The sequence below is a fragment of the Octodon degus genome, unplaced genomic scaffold (genome assembly GCF_000260255.1).
Source record: "Octodon degus isolate 3935 unplaced genomic scaffold, OctDeg1.0 scaffold00117, whole genome shotgun sequence".
In the NCBI taxonomy this organism is placed as follows: domain Eukaryota; kingdom Metazoa; phylum Chordata; class Mammalia; order Rodentia; family Octodontidae; genus Octodon; species Octodon degus.
In genome coordinates, this window is record NW_004524693.1 from 351,319 (window position 1) to 360,572 (window position 9,254).

A 9,254-nucleotide genomic window follows, 5' to 3' on the forward strand; every position below is an offset into this window, starting at 1 on the left:
CTTCTTCTTCTTCTTCTTCTTCTTCTCTTTTTTTGTGGAACCGGGGATTGAACTCAGGCCCTTGTGCTTGCCAGGGAAGCACTTATTCTACTGAGCCATCTCCCCGGCCCCTATTTCTTACCTTCTTAAACATTCAAGGAAACCTTGGGTTCATTAAATTTAAATTTTAGTACCACTGTAGCTGACAGAAGTCATGTGACTCAGACACCTCATTTCAAATATGTGCTTATAGGGCTAGTGTTGTAGCTCCCAGGAGAACAGCTGTCTTGGATGTTGCAGGGCCTGGGTTTGCGCCAGAACCACAGTAAATAAATAAATAAATAAATAAATAAATAAAGTTTAAGGTAAATCAATCAGTGATTACAATGTACTGGAAAATTCTTGTCTTTTTTTTTGTGTGTGTGAGGCCTTGCTCTGTTGCCCAGGCTGACCTTGAATTCCTGTTCTCCTGCCTCAACCTCCCCTAACTGGAAGTGCATGCCTATGCTCCAAGCTTGGCTGTGAAGATGCTTTTCTTTTGAAATATATTAAGAGATTTGAAGATGTAATATAAATGCTCATTGTCACTAGTAATTGAAGATTAAAAATTAAAGCAATAATGAAATACCATTGTTCACCTATTGTCGATGACTAAAAAACCAGTTAAAGTACTGGTGAAGATGTTTGAAATACTGTTCAAATACATTGATGCCATTTGAGAGAGCTAATTTGAAAAAATACTTCAGGAAAGAAGTTATTTACTAAAATACTAAAAATTTAATATTTTTGACATCATAATACTAATTGTAGAAATAGATTTTTAGAAATCAAATGTGGACCCTAAATTAATATTAATCCATATTAAATCTCATGTGTTTAAATATAAAATGAGGGCCAGCCAGATAGCTCAGTGCTTTTTTTTTTTTTTCTGGAACAGGGGATTGAACTCAGGCCCTTGCACTTGCCAGTCAAGCGCTTATTCCACTGAGCTATCTCCCCTGCCCCTTAGCTCAGTGCTTTTTAAAGCACCTGCTTTGGCAGATTCAGGGACCAGAGTTTGATTCCCAGCTCCACCTGCCATGCCAGCCCCACCCCCAGGGTGTGCTGAGACAGCAACTGAGACAGCGCGGTAGTGTGTGCCTGTAATCCCAGTGCTTGGGAGGCTGAAAACAGGAAGATCACTACAAATGCAACCTGTGGAGTGAGACCCTAATTTAGAAACCTGACAATAAAATTGTTGAATATATCATTGCATGCTCGTATGAAAATGTACTGTGCAGCCATTAAAACTTTTGCTCGTTGGGGGCCAGGGAGATGGCTCAGTGGAATAAGCGCTTCACTGGCAAGCACAAGGGCCTGAATTCAATCCGGTGCCACCAAAAAATAAATAAATAAATAAACTTTTACCGTGCGAGTTATCATGGTGAACACCTGTAATCCTAGCAACTCACAAGGCTGAGGCAGGAGGACAGTAAGTTTCAGGCCAGCGTGGGCAACTTAGCAAACCCTGTCTCAAAATAAAAAATAAGAAATGAAAGTGTTGTAGTCATAGTTCAGAAGTGGAGTACCTCTGGGTTCAATTCCCAGCATGAACAAATAATAAATAAGCAAATGAATAAATGAATGCATGTATCTATGCCCTGCTTGTAAGAAATACTTACTGATATGGGGAAGTGCTTATGATGAAAGGTCGAATGAATGAAGTAGGGTAAAAATGCTTGCGTTTACACAATACCAGGGCTTATGTTTATTTTATTTTTATTTTTTATTTTTTGGCATAACTGAGGATTGAACTCAGATCCTTGCGTTTGCCAGTCAAGCGCTTATCCTACTGAGCCATCTCCCCAGCCAGGGCTTATGTTATCTATAAAAGAAGCCTAACTACAGGAGCTTATTTAATAGGATTTTATTTTCTTTGTGTCAGAAAGTGCAGTGTCTCCTCAGTGTCCTAAACTCCTTCTATTTTTCCACTTTGTCATTCTTAGCCTTCTTCTGTCCATAATTTTAGCACCTCATAGTCACGAGACAGCTGCTTCATATCCCTTCTCAGAAGCATGGTCCAGGACAGGAAAAGAAAAAGGCATAAGATGGAGGGCCGATCCTGCCTGAACTGAGAAGACAAAAGGCAGCCAGAAAAGTTTTTGTTTTGTTTTGTTTTGTTTTGTTTGCGGAACCAGGGCTTGAACTCAGGCCCTTGTGCTTGCCAGGGAAATGCTTATTCCACTGAGCCATCTCCCAGGCCCCAACCAGAAAGTTTTAATGAACTTTCTCACTCTTCCCGGATCATGTCGTGTGGCTACACTACACTTTAAAAACACTTTGAGAACATTTGCTTTTAGCTGGGAACACTGCTGCACTGGACAGAACTGAACTCCTTTATTAAAGAAAAGGGGGGAAATGCACATTAGACTATTAATGGGATTTGTTTCATGTGATACTTTTCCAATATAGGAAAAAAGTAACACACAGCAGCCAACCCTTTATTCTCTTGCCAAATAAAAGACTGAATGACTGTAAATCAAACTGTTACCAGTGTGTATATTTTAGCAGTAGGATTCCAGTAAATTTAATCTTTTTATTTATACTTTTTGTATTCTCCAAGTTTTCTCCAGTGAAATGTACTACTCTCATAATTAGGCAAACAACATCTTTTAACCCAAACATTTCACTGCTTTTGTGGTTATAATAGTGAACATTTGATAAAACAACCTATACATTCAACATAGAGAGCTGGTTAAATAAATGATGGCATATTTATCCAGTGTGACACAGTAAAAGCTTAAAAATTAAATACTTGTAAATTATATATGTCAAAATTTTTCAAGTTATATGAAATGAAAAACAGCAAGTTTCAGAACACTTTGATGCCATTTATTTTCTTAAGTTTTGGCAAGGTATGGATATCCTTATAAGCATTGAAAGAAGTGCAGAAAACTACCAAACTATTAACCATTTTCCCGCAGAAACTGTAGAGGGGAGTATACTTAATTATTTTTAAAAATTTATACTTGTTATTTTAAATCCTTCTATAATGCTAATATGTTATTGATGAAAAGATATTAAAAATAAATAAAGAGCTCAAACTAGTCCAGTAAAATGGGTAATGACCTTTAAAGCTCCAGATTTCTAGTTTCGAGGCCATATATTTTTGCTTATTTTTAAAAGAACAGAGTATTTGCAAAACATAGTGAATTATGATATGTTGTCCTCCTTCAGAACTGTGCTATTGAATAATTTCTGTGAGGCACCACATGAATATCAGTGAAAACATATATCAGAGACCTAAGTGAAGTAGAACACAGAGTAGCAGATCAAAAGATGGGTTGAACTTTAAAAGCTTGAACACTGTAAGTAAAGCTTTTAGGAAGCAAAAGTCAGATCTCTGTACTTAGAGCTCTTGGATAGCATATGAATATTTGCTTTAGCTCTTGAATGTCAAAAAATCCTCTTGTGGAGCTGCAAGCTGTTTACAGCTCTTCGTAGGCTTGCCTTCTTTCCTAGTAGGTGGTGGCACGTGACATTTTGGAGGATGACACACATGCTGCTGTTCTCTCTGCCATTAGAAAGCCCACGGTTACCTCTTAGAAATAACTGCAGTCTTAATGTACACAGCATGAAAAAAAGACTTACAACAAAAGGATGTGTGACCACGGTCTCACGGCTTTTTTTATCCTTATGGCTTAAACATGCCCAGGGTGCTGAAGAGCACAGAATAGCACTTTAGTCACCAAATCTACTGCTCCAGAAGAAAAAAATCTTTCAACTAAAAACACTGAGTTTTCGATTTTGAGACTTCCATCAAACCAGCTCTTTATTAATTTACTAGTTTGGAATCCCAGTGCTGGGGAGGATGAAAACAGGAGGATCACTACCAGTCCAAGCTGTGTAGTGAGACTCTGTACAAAATATATGTCAAAAAAAATTTAAAACTTAATTTACCCTTCTTCTTCTTCTTCTTCTTCTTCTTCTTCTTCTTCTCTTTTTTTGTGGAACCGGGGATTGAGCTCAGGCCCTTGTGCTTGCCAAGCAAGCGCTTATTCTACTGAGCCACCTCCCTGGCCCCCAGGGTCTACTCTTAATTCTGTGCATTGTGTGGCAGGTGTATTTGTCCTTCTGCTTTATATGATTTGCTTAATTGAAAATAGGAAGAGTTGTCCTCAAATACTGTCCCCCTTTGAGGCCCAAACTAAGCCTTACAGATCTCTCCATGTGTTGGTAACCTCCACAGAAATAAAGACGACACTCTTGCCCCTTTCCTCTGTGTTGACTCACAGTACGAGAGCGTGAAAGGCTAGTAACTGTTTTTTTTTTTTTTTCTGTTTTCTCTGGCCACTTAGAAATCAGGTACGTAAATTAATGAATGTGTTGCGAAGTGCTTGGGGAGTCGTCACATTTATGGGCACTGAAGTGTACATTACTATAACATCGGGCAGGTTTTGTGCATCTTATTTATCTGCAATATTTAGGACCAGAAATATTTAGAATTCAGCTGATTTGGGGGGGTATGATTTTTGTTATCTTTAACTTTGGAATGGTTGCAATATATAAAGAGATATATAGGGAATAGGACCGAAGACTAAACACAAAATTCATTTCTATTTTATATATTCCTTATATACATAGCCCAAAGGTAATGTTTTCTGACATTTTTAGTGTGCTTTTTTTGTCTTTTTTTTTCCGGAACTAGGGATTGAACTCAGGCCCTTGTGCTTGCCAGGGAAGCACTTATTCCACTGGCCATCTCTCCAGCCTACTTTTTCTTGTCTTTTTTAAAATTAATTTTATTGAGAAACAAATAGCAATGAGACAGTTTCAAAACTGAGTAGTAGGACAGTTTCAATAATTAGTACATTGCATATTGTTGTCTTTGTGGTGGTTATTCATAGTGCAAGGTGCAGACGTGATATCCTGTCCAAACACCATTAGTACAAATCTTTCTTCTCACTGAATTAAGAAAAAGTAGTTGTATACCTATCCTAACTATTTTGTATATACAGATACAAAATGGTCCTTCATTTGTATCCCCTTTTTTGTTTAGTTTTGTCAGAGATGGATATTCCATTGCCATTTAAATATTGTAGGTGCTTGAATTCAGCAAAATAATTTTTTGTCTTTTTGAGACAGGGTCTTGCTATGCAGTTCAGGCTGTCCTTGAGCTCCTTTGTAGCCCAGGCTGCTCTCAAGCTCTCAACAATGCTCCTGCCTCAGCCTCCCAAGTGCAACTGTAACCCTTCCCATGAGGTCTGGTGCAGAATTTTCTGCTTATGGCACTGCGTGAGCACTCAAAAATTTCAGATTTGGGGCCATTTGGAGTTTTGCACTTGGTATGCCTAATGCATAAGTATTCTCATGAAGATTAGCTAGGGGCTTGTAGAGTTTTAGTAACTACTGAGAAGGCTTGCCTTTAGGTTCATAATGCAATCTGGAGCACAACCACCAGCCACGTGGGTGCTTTTCTTTCAAAGTGCCTGGTGTTCTTACATAACCTCCTTAGAGAGATGAACAGAGTTGTCTTCTACCAAGACCCCAATACAGTTTATCCTCGAGGCCACTGTCTGGATCCTTTGTGTCCATTTTCTGGTCCTGGCACATGGGTGACCATCAGTGCCTAGAACTTGGCAAGCGGAGGTACAGATTCACGTGTACTGTCTGTCACCCAAGGGTGTAAGGTTGTTCTGTTTTGGGATGTTGATGACAAGATGAAGATGGACCTCCATTGCTAGGGGACTGAGAAGGCCCAGGAGTTAGGGGGAAATTAGCTAACCTGTGTCATCTAGCATATACTGGCTTTATGGAGGGGAGGCGACAGGGTGGAGGCTGCCCCATCCTATGGACTCTGGAGGGCCAGGACTTCCTTCAAGTCAGGTGAAAAACCCACAGCAGCTTCCTCAGCCCAGTGGTTGACTCAGGCAGCTCTGCTGTGTATCTTACTGAATGTGACAAAAAGAGTCTAGAAACTTCCAGGTGACACACATTGCCCTATAACTTCACCTTTTGAGGTAAGTGATCTCAGGAGAAAAGCTCCCATCTATGTTGGCTTTTGAGTGACTCTTTTCCTTTTGCTCCAAGTTGATTTGGGACATCCTTGAAGAATTATTGTTTTCAAAGGTTTGGACAAAGGAGAAAACTGTTGTCTTGGCTCCAATTCACAGCACCAAATAGGTAACTGCAAATAAAGTTGTGGTTCTCCTTTTCTTCTGCAGGATATAGGTACTGAAAAGAGAACTGGCCCATACTAACTGGCCTTCCCTGCCTGCTACACATTTGCTAATGCAATATGATTAGCAAAATAGCTTAGATGTGCTGTTGCAGCAATGTGGTCATAGAATTTTGATTTATTTCACAGGCCCTTTTGCCATTTCATTACTTCATTCAAGACTACTTTTTTATTTGTAAGGGGAAAATGTTAGTTAGGTTATAGCTAAGTAGCACCACTATATCAACAATTTTCTATTCAGTTTTACTTTTTGACCATCATAAAAGCTGACCTGTGATGAATTATAATCATTCAAAATTATTTTGTTCCTTAAAAGAACATGTTCCTCCGGCCTACTTGTTTCCAGTCTGGTTACTAATATTATTCAAGCAGCCAGGAGGTGGGACAGCCTCATGCTCAGCTGGTGAACCCCAATCAAAGTTTAATTTCATTAACTACATGTTTGAAGGCTTATAATTTGAGTAATGCTCTTTTAGTAGACTGCTTTTCCAGGGTATGTCTGGAAAATGAAGACACTATGGAAAACAAAGGGAAAAAAGCCAGTAGGGCAAAGGGCTGATCTTTAGATGTGCTCACCACATTCCCTCCAGTTCTGTTTTTAGCATTTCACTACATAATCTGCTCTAGTCTAGATAAATTATTGCTTCCCACAGATCGCCATTCCTTCCACTCATCTCCAAACCATAAATCATCATCTCCTAAGTATGTTTTGATTTATGCTGTGCTTTGTAAAGAATACACTCAATGTTGGAAATGAAAGACATGTCGGAGACCAAGACTGCAAAATTTTTGTTCATGGATGTTCCTCATGTTCAGCTGTATATGTCCATGCTTCTGCCACATGCAGTTCTGTCCCTTTCATCTAAATTATCCCTTGATTTCCTTATGTAACTGGTCAGTTCTTCAAAGTCCTTTGAGATTCAGATCAAGTATCATCGCTTCCAAAATGTCTTTTTTGGACTTTACCCCATAGGTAATAAATGATTCAATAACTCATTTTTAGTATTTCCTGTGACTTAAAAATGTAATATTTTGAAGTTATGATCCTTCCTGACTAATCCGTAAATCATTATTTAATTCGCACCTTATGAGGTAGATGTTAACACAGTTAGCCAAGGAGGAAACTGCAGTCTGAGGAGACGAAGTATCTCTTAAGACTGCACAGCTAGTACGTGGTACTGGCTGGGTGAGACGCGAGTAGACCCCGTGCTGTGGAGTCTGCATCCTCAGATGTGGGAGCGTTGCTTCCCAAGAGCGGCATATTCACCTCTGCCGCTGCGTGAGACGGTTCTTGATGGTACACGGACATCGTCACATGAGTAATTTTCTGTTTATTCATTTGGTGTGACATAGAATAAGGAAGCAAACCCATTTTGAGGGTCTTCTAAGATTTGTTTCATTTTTGTGTTTTGAAGGAAGTCTGAAAACATTACAAATACAGTTGAAGATCACCTCGTGGCCTTCCCACATCTCATTCTTCTGAGGCCCTCCTCGGTGGCAAGTGTTATCATAAATATCATATTATTTGTTTATTTACAAGTTTGTTTGTTATGCAAATACTAAGGATTGAACCCAAAATCTCTTCACTGGGCCACACCTCTGGCCCTTTATTTTTCATTAAATTTTTATTTGCTAGTACATGTCCATAGTACACAATATTTGCATTCCTTGGTGGAGTAGGTACATGCACATAATACATATTAATGGATTTTTTCATCCTGTTTCTTCTCTCCCTCCCCCTTTATTCATCTCTTGATCCCCTTTTCTTTCCTTCTTGTGGTACACCATGCTGTTTATTCTTTCTTTGAGACACGGTCTCATTAAGTCACTGAGTTGCCCAGGCTAAGACCCAGCTTGGGACCCTCCTGCCATAGCCCCTCACATTGCTGTGGTTGCAGGCATGCACCACCACATCTGGCTCATATACAAGTATTTAGTCTCTTGCTGAGTGCATATTTATTTCTAATATAGTCTAGGTATCTTAATGTGTATTATTCCAGATATATTGATTTGCAATTTAATTTCATCTTTTCAGAGAGTATAATTATTTTTTTTCTTTTAAATTTGCTAATGGGGGGGCTGGGGAGATGGCTCAGTAGGCTAAGCGCTTGACTGGCAAATGCAAGGATCTGAGTTCAATCCCCAGGTCCACCAAACAATAAAAAATAAAAAAATAAATAAATTTGCTAACGGGCCAGCTAAATAGCTCACAGAATTAAAGCACCTGCAAGCAGGTGCAGGGACCAGGGGTTCAATCCCCGGGCCTGCAGTGCCGGCAATTGAGACTGGGTGTGGTGGTGCATGCCTGTAATCCCAGCTCTTGGGAGGCTGTAAACAGGCAGATCACTATGAGTCCGATCTAGTAGTGACACCCTGAACTCCCTGTAGACCTTTCCCTACTATGAATAACTGCTACAAAGACAACAATAAGCAATGTATTAATTATTGTAACTGTCCTACTAACCTGTTTTGAAACTGTCTCATTGCTATTTCTTTCTCAATGAAATTAATAAAAAAATAATAAAATAAAATTAAAAAATAAAAAAAATTAGCTAAGGTTTGCTTAATGGCTCAAAATATGGCTTATCTTGGCAACTGTTCATGTGGTCACATTTTAGATACACTTAGGAAGATGTGTTTTTTACTGTTGTTGGATGGTGTGTTCTATAAATTCAGATGAAATCTATTTGGCTGACGACTCTATTCAGTTCTTTACTCTTTTTGCCGGTTTTCCGCCTACTACTTCAGTTACTGAGGGGGGAATTGTCACTCGGTTTATATTTGCGAAGTGCTTATTTCTCTCTCTCTCTCTCTCTCTCTCTCTCTCTCTCTCTGGAACTGGGGATTGAACTCAGGCCCTTGCGCTTGCCAGGGAAGCGCTTATTCCACTGAGCCATCTCCCCAGCCCAATTTGTATGATTGGTATAGTCTTTGGGTTGTTTTTTTGTTTCTTTGTTTTTGACAGTTGACACATCTCATTTTATTCTGAGAGCAGATAATTCGGATCACATGTGATCCAGGAACACTCACACTAAATCCAATATAATCAGATGTTAGA

At 39.2% G+C, this 9,254-nt stretch overlaps 1 pseudogene; it reads right to left on the minus strand.

Moving 5' to 3' along the window:
• The window catches only part of LOC101562368, a 16,126-nt pseudogene extending 8,621 nt beyond the window's left edge, over window positions 1–7,505 (minus strand).
• Window positions 7,506–9,254: the final 1,749 nt, after the last annotated feature.